Source organism: Dendropsophus ebraccatus, chromosome 6, assembly GCF_027789765.1.
Source record: "Dendropsophus ebraccatus isolate aDenEbr1 chromosome 6, aDenEbr1.pat, whole genome shotgun sequence".
Taxonomy (NCBI): Eukaryota; Metazoa; Chordata; class Amphibia; order Anura; family Hylidae; genus Dendropsophus; species Dendropsophus ebraccatus.
In genome coordinates, this window is record NC_091459.1 from 110,498,155 (window position 1) to 110,513,018 (window position 14,864).

Below are 14,864 nucleotides of genomic sequence, written 5' to 3' on the forward strand. Positions count from 1 at the left end.
TTCCCACATTTATTGCTTATTGTCCATTCAGTGACAGCAATGGCTATAGCAAGTGCTCTGAACCTGTCACCTGTCACATCTAATACAATCGGGCAACTGTCCCTTGCTAAGGTCTCCAGCAGGTGCCCACGTTATTTTGGTGGGAATATATGACTTCTGCTAAGTGAGTCCACAGGTGTTATACATTAATAAACTGCTCGAAAAAGATAACAAGGTAAAGTAGTTTTACAGGGAAGTGATAATTTCCTCTTCCCTAATAAAGTCACAGATGTCCATAAAATTATCTACACGTTCTGTGCTTGAGCCTAAAATGGAAAGTACAGTCATAAAATATAATAGTTTGTTTAAATACATTATACCTCTCCTTTTTAGCATCTTCCTTGCACTAAACTAAGGAGCAAGGACAGGAGGGGGGGGGGGGGGGAGCATTCATGGCTGTGATAGTCTGGTTATTTAGAGTTTACACCCCCAATCCCACACACTGTCAGAGCTTTGTGAGGGTACCTAACTAATGCTATATGGGAGTCCTACAGCATTATTTAGACATTGTAAGGAGAACCATAAGGATGTCAATAGAATGTACTGTAATGGCCCTTATGGTCCTTTAAGGCTATGTTCACATCTAGTTTTCGGCCCCACGTCGGGCTAAACATCGGGAATCAGTGAAAAAAGGATGCAAACGCGCAGCCTGGCGTGTGCGGCTGACAGCCACATTGACTTGAATGAGTAGGACAGAGTCATTTTGTGACTACATTCTGCTCATTTGCTCTTTTGTGCAGGACTGAAAGTGTGGTCTTCCATGCTTTCCAGTCCTGCACAAAAGCAGTATACGTCTAGCAAATGAGTAGAATGTAGTCACAAAATGACTCCATCCTGCTCATTCAAGTCAATATGGCCGTCATGTGGCTGTCGGCTGCACGCCGGGATGCATGTCAGCATCCTTTCTTCACTGATTCCTGATGTGTAGCCCAATCTGGGGCCTTGCATGTACAGATAAATCGCTTAAGCGCTTGTTTAGCGAACAACAAGCGATGTTTGTTTTTTTCTTAAACCATAGGAATTCAGACTTATGATCGGAATGATCGGAATTGCGTTCGTATCTATACACTTTGAACGACGAGCGTTTACACTGAAAGACTTAAAGTAGATATCCAGTTCTAAAAAAACATGGCGGCTTTCTTTCAGACACAACCCCACTTTTGCCTCCCTTGGGTGGGGTTTTGCTGCTCAGTTTCTTTGAAGTGAATGGAGCTTACTTGCAAACCGCACCTGAACTTGAGACAAGAGTCATGTTATCTCTAAAAGAAAGTGGCCATGTTTTTGTAGCACTGGATATCCCCATTAAGAACGATTAACAATGACTTTGAGGTCAGCTCAAAAGTAGCGATCAACAACATACAAGTAGGTGCCCCAATACAGTCATGGTGCTCTCCTTTGTCCCCTGTAAAATATTTATATCCTTACATTGCAGTACCCACTACACAGTAATGGTTCATACTAATGGTTCACCCACACAGTAAGGCTATGTTCACACACAGTATAACAACAGCAATGGACATTTTTATACTGGCTAAATGCTGGACGGTGTTTTAGGCCAGGTTCACACTACGTATTTCTTAATAATTGCGCAAATAACGGCTGTGTTTTTTATGAAATACGGCCGTGTTTTTTACGTAGTGTGAACCCAGCCTTAATGTTCCTGCTGTCGTCAGAGTTTTCCATTTGGGGTGTGTCTGGAAATCATTTAAGCATTGATTTCTATACATACCACGGATGAACAGAGTGCATCTGTGTGTGGACGGAAGATTAATAATACCCGCTGTTTGTGGAACAGTGGCCATTGATCATTTTTTTGCACGGCTGCACCAAACAATGACTGTTGTCAGTGCAGGGTGTGCATAGAAAACTCAGCATTGCATTGATTTCACTGCAATGCTGCTCAGGCTGAAAAGAATGGCTGCTGTTTTCATTGAAAACAGTGGCTGTTCTTTAAAAAAAAAAACTATATTGTGTCAACATAACCTAAAAGTGTCCCCTTTGCATGTCCTCACTGCATGTTCACACTGAGTAAATCAGTGTGCCATAGCTCGTGTGCATGTTCTCCTCCGCTGCTGCCGCTCTCCGCTCCGAGAGGTGACATGTCACTTCTTTGAGCAGAGAGCGGCAGCAGTGGAGGAGCGCACGCTCTCCCATAAAGAACCATTGTCACAATGAGACAGGCGGGATTCTTACATCGCGGAATTCCATCGTGCATAACGTGAGACACCGGCCGTTCCATGACCCGGCCGGGATTCCCTAGAAGGCAGCACTACGTAAGTTCTAAAGCGGTTGGTGTTGGGGCATCTCTTTCAGCCAGTGGCACAAGTAGTGATGGCCTCCCGGTATCTGCCGGCAGTCAATTTCCAAAAGAAATTGCTCACATCCTGCATCTACAGTATTTACATAACCATATACAATTCCCAAAGGGGTTTTACGGAGCCCACTTCCAGCAATTCCATGTCTTGGAAGTAAGCCTTTCCAAACATGAAGGGAACAGGTATTTATTTTGATCATACAATATTCCAAAGCGATGACCAGCATATGTACCTGCACGTCATGAAAATCGAGACATGGAATCGCCGGAAATGAGCACCAAGGAGCCAAAGGCTTCAGCCATCTTCTGATCCTTGGATAACCCCTATAAACATCCTCACCATACTGTGGCATGTATACCTAGCGATCTGGTGGTTCTTGGGCAGGTGCCCTGGGTTGTAGCAGAATGTGCCAATAAGTCACTTTGCCCTGTATATCCTGGCCATGACAGTGAACTGAACGTCTGGCCTGGGTGAAGCTATGACTCGGCTTAGTTACATCTTTGTACGATGATTTATGTACATGGGCACTAAAACCCTCATGTGCATGAACCCTATAGAAGCCTAATACCCAATTTATGGCCTTGTTCAGTTTTAGCCGGTCTGTGATGGTATCACTAATGTATTTGTTTCCAGTAATGGATTTAGCAGCCTGACACTGTCCTTGCAGGAGTCTACAGATGCTCCTCAACTGGGATAACAGATGTCAGCCTGAACAGTGTCCCATTCATTGTGCCGGGGACCTTCTGTGTCCATCCTGCCCTCTGCCCATTCACAGTGAGGTGGGTGCTAGAATCTGTCATTATCTGTGACATAATCTCCAGAGTCCAGTTCAGGAGGCGTCTAATGACAGCAAGAACGGTCACCTGTTCTTCTGAGACAACAAGGACTTATTGTGTGACCGTCTCAGATTAAAGTACATCTGAAGAAGATTCAGGAACTCAGTTGTATGGTGGGATTGGATCGGTGAACTGGTTGTTCCACAGCTCCACGGGTCTCTGCTTCCATTGATTTCTTACCATCAGTTCACAGTTAACCTCAGAAATCAAATATTAGTGATAATAGTCTAGATTCTGTATATATATTTATGACATCCGCATGGCACAGGTCCAACTCGTATCATATTGCTTTGTCATCAGTATTCATAAAAGTCCAACACCCACAGTGGCGTGCCCATAGACTTTAGTAGTTCAAACTGCAGTAGTTTCCGGAATGTATAAGTTCTATTGTTTATGTCATAATATCTTTTGGACAATATCCTGAAATATACCAGTGGTAGAGACCTGAAAAAGGTGTGAACAGTCCCTAATGCTGATACTGCATTACTACTAAGCACTTGGAGGGAACATTCAGGTGTGAGGTTTCTTGGCACTGAAGGGCCAACACACCGGAGCTGTCACCTAATGAACAGGGAGGCCTTTTAGCCTCCTTTTATTGCCTTTCTGATGCACTGATGTTTAGATGGAGTTGGCTGCCAGGCCGGTGTATTTACTTCATAGATACCGAGGTCAACAGCGTCTGTGGCATCTAAGCTGATACAAAAAGGGTGGTGATGGTCCCTGCTAGTCTATTATGGCCCCTGGGTGCTGGCCCCTAGATGCTGGGTGCTGAGATATTAAGATGGCAACTGTGTGAGTACGGGTGGTATTACATGGGACGATTATTGTTCAAAAAATCGTTAGATTTTTGAATGATACCGATCGATTTTTGAATGATAATCATTTCATGTAATAACAGGCAACGATTAAACGACCAATGACAAATTGTTAATCGTTTGATAGAATCAGGACCTATTTTCATCCTTGATCGTTCACAAATCGCTCGGTGTAATAATGTGTTGTTCAGTCGTTCGCTAGCCAGGAAAGGATGAGCGCAAGAATGACCATAAGTAACGATCATCGTCCTGTGTAATAGGGTGAATGATTTAAGATAGTTCGTCATTTAAGATCATTTATCGTTAATCACCGAAGAAGCGTCTAGTGTAATACCACCATTAGAGAGGGCCCCTAGGCCTGCCATCTTAATGTACCCATACATGTGCATACCTGTTGGCTGAACAGCTATCTCTTAGGGCCCTATTACATGGGATGATTATCGTGCGAAAAATCGTTAAATCATTCTAATTTAAACGATAATCGTTCTGTGTAATTGCAGGCAACCATCGAAAAATCGTTCGTATGTCGGTGCTTGTTTATTTAGATCTGAACCTAAAATTATCGTTAATCGTTCAATAATCGTTTGATATAATTCCACATTCGTTCGCTCAAGTTCCGTGTTTTTTCACTAATCGTTCAGTGTAATGCCGCGTTTACACGGAACGATTATCGTGCGAATTTGCACAATAAGAATCGAATTCGAACGATAATCGTACGTGTAAACGCAGCGAACGATCAAGTGACGAGCGAAAAACCATTCATTTTGATCTTTGAACATGTTCTCAAATCATCGTTGGTAGTTTGCAAAAAATTCGCAGATCATTCCGTGTAAACAGTTGTTCACCGATTTAACCTATGTGCGAGATAGGCTTAAGCGATCGCAAAATGATTGCAAAACAATTTTTCCGTACGAGATATTGTTCCCTTTAAATGCTGATTGTTATTTTAAAAAAATCGTTACTTCGAAATCGTTAATCGTACGATCGGGCGAATTATCGCTCCGTGTAAACGCAGCATAATAGCACATTGTTCATTGTTTTTCTGGGATCAGAAAGAATAAACAATCATATTATCGATCGAAATAACGATCATAGTAACGATCGTAACTAACGATTATCGTTCTGTGTAATATGGTGAACGATTTCAGGTTAACGATAAATTATCTGCGATCGTTTATCGTTAGTCGATAATCGTTAAAAATCGCTCAGTGTAATAGGACCCTTAGAATCCCTGAGCTCCTACAAAATACATGTGTATAGAATAGAGAGAGGAAAGGGGCAAGCAGCCGATGCCAGACCCCTCTGATCTAATCACTTCAAGAACAAAAGGATTGAAATCCAACATAAAGCCCTTTAACATAGACCCATTATCAGGCGAGTGTTATGGTCCTTTTACACGGAGCGATAATTCGCCCAATCGATCGTTTAACAATTTTGAGGCAACAATTTTATTTTTATAACTATCAGCGTTTAGACCAAGCGATAAATCGTTTAAAAGAAAAACGTTATTGTGATCGTTTTAAGATCGCTTAAGCCCATCCCATAGGGTGAATCTGTGAAAGACTGTTTACACAATTTACTGCAAATTTTTAGCAAACGACAAATGATGATTTAAGAACATGTTGAAAGATCAAAATAAACGATTTCTTGCTCGTCGCTTGATCATCCGCTGTGTTTACACGAGCCGATTATCGCTCAAATGCGATCGTTATCGTGAAAATTCAAACGATCGCTCCGTGAAAAAGTACCTTAAGTGATAATAAAGGCCAATGATCAGCGAATGGGCCAGCAAACGCTTGTTTTGGGGCTGATTGGCTCTTTGGTGCAGTCATTTAAATTTGGCCTTTACATCGTCCTGTGTAAATAGCTGATGAGCTGCCCATAATAAATTTAACAGGACGTACATTGGACAGAGTTTTTCTAACATGTATGGAGCACTTTAGTTATGGAACATTCCGAGCACAATACAGTACAGTACACTGCTATGTAATAATATGGCAATGCATTGCACTAGTATGGGACTACAAGTAAAATGAAGTTTTAAAAAACAGAAAAATATAAAATAAAAAATGAGTTTGCATTGTCACATTAGACGTGATTAAAATATCATAGTATTTGTTGTGCATGGTAAGCACTAAAATAACCAATGCCAGAATAGCTGCTCTTTTGGTCCATATGTTGTGGCCACAGGACAGATACAAGGTTATCAATGATTTACAACCAATGCTTTACACCACCTCCCTACAATGGACTTTGTATTTGGGAAATATATCCCAGCAGATACAGTGCAAATGTATTCCTACCACCATAGTAAAGAGTCCAAATAAAAAATAAAACCTCAGCGTGTTCCTTTGGATGCCCTGGTAGGAAATAATCTGCGATACAGCCCCTATTACATTGATTCGTATTGCTCAGGGCATTAGGGGACAAAAAAAAATGCCCCCAAAAATTCTTAATATAATTTAAAAGCAAAAATTTAAAAATATAAAAACGTCTCAAGAAATTTGTGAACATAACCTCAAAGAGGCTCCAAAATAAATGCTTCTCCTCAATATAATATAAGCAAAGCCATATTAGTCCATCAGACTGCTGGTCACCGGACCTTGACTAGTCATATATATATATATATATATATATATATATATATATATATATATATATGGCCTTTAAAGTACATTAATGGTCTGGGACTAACTGTGAGAGGGCGGGAGTCTCCTGCCATATGGAGTGTCAATAACAATGGTCGCACTGTGTACAGATCCTACAATTACAGGTGACCCCCCCCCCTCCCCCAGCTGCACTTTACCAACTTAACCCACTTGCTAGCATTTAGCTGCATCTGCCACTTTAACCCTTTAATGCAACGTACCAAAGAGCCTAAAGACAAAGAGGGCTTTTATCTGTCCAACCCGACAGATATTCTCAGCATCCTATAATCTTCTCACACCATCTCTCCACGGATATATTTAGTCTTTCTTTTCTTTGTAATCCTATAAATGTAGCTGGTTGGGAGGTTCTACTGATTCCACTGATAATGTATATTTTTGGTTATTTCGCACAGCAGCCTTCTATAACAATTTTCTGTAAATATGGGGGAAAAAAAGGATGTGAGTTGCAAATGTAAAAATCAAATCATTTTTTGGTGGTTTTTGATACGTCTCAAAAATTGTACTCGCGATTACGATGATCTGTTCTTTCAAGCTATAAAAAGTAGCCAAACCAACCAAAGAATGATGTATTATAAGTGATCCACAGGTGATTCTGTTTGGAACCAGGAGCCTTGTCCAATAGGGGGCTGGAACTGTCTCCTGGTTCCCTATAAGTCTCATTCTGGTGCTGGTTATTGAGCTTGTCTCTGCCTGGTTCTGTGTCTGCTATTCTTGCTCTGTTCATTCTTACCCTTTTGCCTGTATTTCTAACCATCTTTGCTAGCTGCCTTCCCCTGACCTTATTGCCTGTTTTTTGACCTTGCTTATTGGATTGTGATTTGTACTGCGCTGCCCGATTGTTGTGACCCGGACTGTCGACTATTCTCTATTGTGTTTTGTCTGTCTTGTCTTTGTGTTCCACCTAGCCAGTGCGGGGACCGCCGCCCAGTTGCTCGCCGCCATCTTAGGGCGGATTGTGGCAAGTAGGTAGGGACAGTGGACGGGGCTGAGCTTAGGGTCCACTGTCTGTATCTGCCATCTTGTCTGTCTAAGCGACCAGTTTCCTGACACTTACCCTTCCCATGACGCTCTGGAAGCCAGTAGCATTACCTAGAAATCCTTGCTTCTTTTCTTCGCACTCATTACCCGAATGAACAGAGATGAGTCCAACTTCTATAGGGAATAACTTTTTTCTGGATTTCTATAGAATGTAAGGAAAAACTGCACTATTAAGCATGCTTAAAAAACTGTCATTAAGCCTAAAAAACACCACTAAAATGTGAAAAAACAAAAACTATGTGGGTAGGGCGTTTCATGTTTTCATATTGACTCCCAGCTCACATGCAATTGCAGCATATTAGGGATGTGGCTCTTTATTCCCTTTTTTTTTTTTTAAACGCCACGTGTGATTTCAGCCTTAGAAAATAAAACAGCTTTTGAAAATGTAAGCAATATTTGCAGAATGGTAACATAAAAATAACTAAAAAAAAGCAAACAGGTTTCCCACTTTTTTCATTTGCAGTCATAGGACAAGAAATAGCTACAAACGAGAAAACTGAACGGATAGCGATGGGTTAACTGGGGACAAGCCATAACAATTTAATGGAAGCCCCAAAACATTTCTTGGCTCTGGGGACTTGGCCGCTAAAAATATTTGCCTAATGTGTCCATATTAATGTGTGTTTTTAGCTGGAGGGTGTTTCGTGCTGCCTGCCAGCTGGCTCTCGGAGCTGAAATCCCCCTTATTTAATCAGTGCGAGGAGAGGCCGGTCTGCTAAGGTTTTGTCATGAATTCCCCACCACCTGAATCTGCCATCTGCTCCTTCTTCTCTCCGCACAGTCCCCCTCCCCACCGCTCCTCATATGAAGGAAAGACAAGAAAATCAATTGTAGTGTGTACATATAGATGTACAACATGTGGGATGGTGCAAAGATATATATATATATATATATATATATATATATATATATATCTTGCTAGAAGAGCCTCAACATGGATTAATGCCATTACAATAAAGTACTTAAAAACTGAATCCATTTGCAACCTGCCAAAAAAATTCAGCAATGTCATGTGTGATGAGCCATCAGCTTGTTCCGGCCATATTGACCTATGGTAATTGAAGTGGTCACATATCTTGCTTCAATACAAAGACTAAGCAGATTTGTAGGATTCCAGATGAGGCCTGTGCTCGCAGCAGCTCATTGTCTACAACTAGGATACAGATAAGCCCCCTAAGCATGGAGCATTTGGAATTTCCATCATGAATTTTTGCATTGTAACGCAATAGACGTAATGATGATGAGATGAAAAGTATTTATTATGTCAGTGTTATGAAATTAATTGGGACTAAATAATGGGTATTTCTTCCAAAAATGATTGTAGGATGTTCCTGGAGAAATGTTATTTGTTGTCAAAATCAATTGTCTTATCCTATACACCAGTACTTATAGTATAGCAATGTATGGATGGGCAGCAGTAAACAGTGAAGACCCTATAGTGTTTGTATAAGCGCCATGGAAGAAACATTATATACGATTTGCTTTCCCCACCGCCTGGTCACACTGGTGACTCATTTTAAGGCTGTCAGAAATCACTACAACTAAATCCTTCTCTTCTGAAGTCTTTGGCAATCCAGAACTACCGATGTGATACTCGGATAGAGGATTCCTCCACCCCAAGTGCATTATTTAACATTTGGAAATGAAAGTATTAAAGTATATAAAAAATAATAATTAGCTGCCTACGCTCCACTGTGTTCTCCTGCCTGTTCCCCGCTGATTGGAGCCACTGATGCTTTTACACCTGTCTCTATAGTGACAGGCCACTCAGCCAATCACTGGCCGTGGTACTGTCTTCTCTCAGCTAGTGATTGGCTGAGCAGCCTGTCACTTCAGAGATGGGTTAACAAGCTTCAGTAGTGGTGGTTCAGTGGTAAAACTTTATTATTTTCTCTATATAGCAAGGGATAATCGAGGTATATAATAGGCTTGGCAAGCTGATCAGTGCTCCCATACCTAGTGCATCAGGCCATTTAATACAGCCCTTACACTGACTTATTTTCAGCAGGCAGGAACCTTCACTGCCGGTAAGCGGCCTGTGTAAAAGGGCCAGCAATACAAGAAATCTCTTGTTCATTGGCTGATCCTATCTTTTGTGAGGGTATTAAAACTACCGACAGTCATCTGCACATCTATTTGTTGTGCAGCCATTTTAATTATCATTACCAATGAACTCAGATGTGTCATGTGACCAGTGTCGCTGATCATTGCTCATTTGCTGCTGCCAGTCAGGGCCATCAGACTGCAGAACTCTTCCCCCGGTCCATCCTCATACCATAATAAACTGTTTAATAAGAGCATTAAAAGGGTTTTCCAAGATGAACACTTATCCCCTATCCACAGATGATGAATTGTGCCATAAGTTGTATCCATTAGTTGTATCCCTCTAGTGCTGCATTCAACTTTGTCAGCCACTGGTAATCAAATACCGAACGATATACTAGGGCATGTTCAAGTTGCGATCATCGCTAGAGTTGTAATCTATCCTATCTTATCTCCAAGAGCCCCATATACAATGAATGGAGGAGCAGTGCGCATACTTGACCATGGCTCCATTCCAATGGGAGCTTCAGGAATTTCATTCTTGAGACCACAGTGGGTTCTGGTGGTCAGACTCTCATGATCATATACTAATCACATATCCTGTGGATAGGGGATAAGTTTTATTAAAGGCCTCACCTTTTATTATTGAAAATAAGCAATGAGACAGAAGCCTTTACCTTAACACCCTTAAAGGGAACCTGTCAGCCCGGCTGCTTGGGTGAAGGCCGCCCGGCACCCCACTGGAGCCTCTTATTCTTTCCCCCTCCTCGAAGTCCTGGTCTCAGACACCGCCACACCGCAGAAAAAATCCCCATTGGAAGCCGTGCACGCGCACACCAGAGATGAGTCTGATGCCCATAGGGAATGACTGAAGCAGTCATTCTCTATAGGCGTCGGACTCATCTCTGGTAAGCGTGCGCACGGCTTCCAATGGGGATTTCTCAGCGGCGGGATGTGGTCCAGGACTGGGACTTTGAGGAAGGGGTAAGTATAAGGGGCTCCACTGGGGGATCGGGTAGCGGGGGTGACAGGCTTCTTTTAACACCTTAACACCCTTGTTCCACCACGCTCACTGCCGGTGCTATTACACACGCCGACAGTGAGCGAGCAAGAACGGGGGATGGAGAGCATCGGGAGGGGCTCCCCAGACGATCTAAAGATCCCATAGGAGATAGCCCATAGGAGCCCATAGGAGATAGTGGTGGTCTGCTGCCACTGCTTCTATTACATGGAGCGAAGGCCAACAGACTGTCACTGTCGTTGTAGTTTTTTTTAACATGTTGAAAGACAAGGGTCAGCCGACATTGTGCATGTCGGCTGATTGTTGCCTTTTAACACTAGCTATTACACCAAGCCATTATCGGTTGTAACGGACAACAAATATGGCCGATAATTGTTTGGTTAATAGGGCCTTTACCTCTCAAGTTCCTCTTCCAGGCTAATCTACATACAGTATATATATATATATATATATTTTTTTTTTAATTTTTTTTTTTCCTGTAATATAATGAAGCAATGATCTCCACCTAGGATTAGTACTGAGACGGCAGACAGGATGCACTTTGTTTCTGGTGCTCCAGTCCCTCCACCCCCCTCACATTTCACACACCTCATTGTACTGCTATCTATATGTTAATGTCAGGAATGCAGCCATTTCCTAATAATCCCACCACCCTGTCTTGTGAAATAGAAAAGAATAGACAAATACACATTTAGCTCTGCTCACCATTCACAGACGAGGCTCAGTACAGCATGTCCCACATCCTCTACAAGTTGTGCAATTCACTTCAATTCCTATCTAGAGATGAGCGAAGCGATTTGTCACCAATTGGATTCAGTCCACAATTTACAAAAATTTTTTATCAACTGGAAATTTAAACATTTGTGATAATCTTGGTTCCTGGTCCTGACTTTTACACAAAAAGTGTATACAGGAGCATGTATACAGTTTTTGTGGGAAATCTCAGGACTGTCAGGGCATTACTGAATTCACATTCTCGTTTCTTTACTAAATACGAGAAATTCATCAGTATTGTATAAGAAAAAAGCTTAGGTTATTATTCGGTCACCAAGGATAAACTATGGAAAACATCAGAGCTGATGTTATTTGATTGAAAGAGGGCACAGACTCAGGGTGGGTTCACACTGAGGAATAGGTGAGGAATTGGTGAGGAATTGAAGAGAAATCCGCTCTTAATTCAGCTTGAAATTCCTCCCGTAAAATATGTACAGAGCAATGTCCCATTGTGTTTAATGGAATTTCCGCTCGCTTGTTCACACTGCAGAATTTTAAAGCAGAATTTTCTGCCGCTGCTCTGCTTTCTGCCCAAAGAATTTACATGTCAATTCTTTAAGCGGATTCTGCTAGAAGAATCCTATAGAAGTCAATGGGGGCTTGAATTCTGCTTGCATTCTGCTTGAATTCCGATTGCATTCTGCTCAAATTCTGCTAATTCTTCTAAAATTCGGCTCCTATTTTGCCAGAGCTGAATAAAGGTGGGTTCACACTACGGAATCCGCACAAATAAGTTCCGGCGGATTCCGACACTCGTCCCTGCTCACGGCGGCGTGCATCTCCGCCCGTCCCATAGACTCAATTCTATGGGCGGGCAAATTACGCCGTCTGCCAAAAGAAATGACATGTCAATTCTTTCGGTAGACAGCGGAATCCGCCCGTCCATAGCACTGAGTCTATGGGATGGGCGGATATGCACGCCACCGCGAGCAGGGATGAGCGACGGAATCCACCGTAACTCGTCTGCGCGGATTTTGTAGTGTGAACCCACCTTAGGCGAGGAGTTTCAAGCAGAAAACTTTCCTCTACAATTCCTCGAGAATTCTTCAGTGTGAACCCCTCCTCATGGAGAGAATTCAGCTTGATGTACATCCAACTAGAGTCGATGCAATGAGGGGTCACTGGTACTTACTAGAGATGAGCGCAACTCGGGAATGCTCGAGTCCGATCGGTCAGTATTTGATTACCAGTGGCTGAAAAAGTTGTATACAGCCCTAAGAAGTCCAGGAAAACATGGACACAGCCTATGGCCTAGGGCCTATGGCTGTACCTATGTTTTCCAGGACTCCCTCGGGCTGCATCCAACTTATTTAGTCACCGATTTTGAAATGTTGAACAATCGGACTCAAGCATGCTGGAGCTGCATTTGTCTCTAGTGCTTAGGTTTGCTTCACTCTACGTTTTTGCAAAAAACTGAGAAAAAAAAAGATGGAAAAATAATAATAATAATAATATTTATTTGTATAGCGCCAACAGATTCCGTAGCGCTTATTTAAATATATAAATACATTACAGGTTATATATTAAGTTATACAATGAATAAAAAAACATCCATTTGTGTGCATCCATTTTGATCTGTTTTTCATTGACTTCCATTATAAAGAAAATGGATGAAAACGGACCCTTTTTTTAACAGATGCAAAAATTATGTCGACTACGTTTTTGTTTACTTAAAAGATCCATTTTGATTAATTTTTTTTAAAATGGAAGTCAACGGCCTACGTTTTAACATCCGTTTTTTTACGGAACGGATTGCAAAAACGTAGTGTGAACCTAGCCTAACTAGAATGAGGCCGAGGTGCAGGACCAGTATTAGCACCTTATTCACTGCAGCCTGTCCTTTCATGCTGCCAATAAGAGGGGGTCCTGGCAGTCAGACCCCCACAGATCACACAGAGGCCATCAATTTTTCTCCTTATCAATAGCAACACAGGGTAGTGTTAGTAGCTTCATTTATCATACTGTATGTCATTTCCTATATATGTATTTATGGGGCAATCTCATGTATTGCACTCATGCTATTGACCCCTTCTTGTCAAGGGGAAATGCACTGAGACAAGGTGGCCGGTGGAGTGTATCTATTGATGGCATGTATTGATCTGGGAAATTATATATGGTAACAAGAATTTATTTTCCATTGTTACTTTGGTTTCTGGCATGACTGTTACTTCATTGTGCTATGATATTATTTTTAAATGTATTGATCTAACAAAGGTTACATTTTTTTCTATTTTTTTCATATTCAATTGTATTTTTATCTTTATTCTTTTTAATGTATCCTCTTTTTTTCATTATCAATATATATATATAGTCCCTCCTTCCCTCCTTTTATGTATCTGTATTTTCTTCTTTTTCTTAAGTTCTTACACCCAAGATAAAAATATACATTCCTTCTCACAAACTATTGTACATAATCTTATAACAAATATCCAAATCTCCCATCCCACCCAACAAAGGTTACATTTTAGCGTCACATTTCAGTTATAGCCTTGTACTTGCCTACTGCAATGTAATCCTACGTGATATCTAGGATATTTCATTGATTTTCTTTTCCTGTACAGAAATGGCGATTTCAGCACAAATGTGTATAGGGGGTGTCCTGACTTTTCCCTGACATCACATTCTTGATCCTTTTGTTCTCAGGGGGATAAGCTGGCAGCGGTTTTCTTCCCTCTCTCTATTTAGAAAATATGCACACGAGGCAGACCTAAGCGTGTATGTATATGAAGGGATTGGGAAATGTAACTCTGACTGTATGGAGGGAATGTATGGCCAGCCTAAAGTCCAGGACTGTAAAGAGAAGTCCATTACTGTTTGTGATGACATCAGCAGAGATAGGGCCGTGACAGTCTTCCGGTCTGTTCTGTAAAACAGTGAGTGTTTGTTAATCATATAAAATGGAACAAAGTAAAGTGAACAATTCAGATCTCAGGAATGGCTGTAAAGATTAGAAGATAAAAAACAAAGTCATTGACTGGGTTTATTTTTAGCCAGGGGTCCGGTGAGTCTGATAAACAAATATATAGGCTTAGCAGAATAGATTGTAGTTTTTCCTGATCTATAGAGCTAATTCTCTAGCATCTAGAAAGTGGACTAGAAAAATGGCTTGTGGCTGGAATGTGACATTGGGAATGTGCTGCGATCCGGCAGGAAGTGGTGGGCGCATTCCAGGAAATGTTACAATGAAAATGTAAATACAATGAAATCTTGTTTACTTGCTGTGGACCGGACCTCTCTATAAAATGTCTCTTCTTTTTTTCATAAATTGTTTAGAAAATCTGCAAATCTTTTTGGAGCTGGTAGTTCTAGCACGA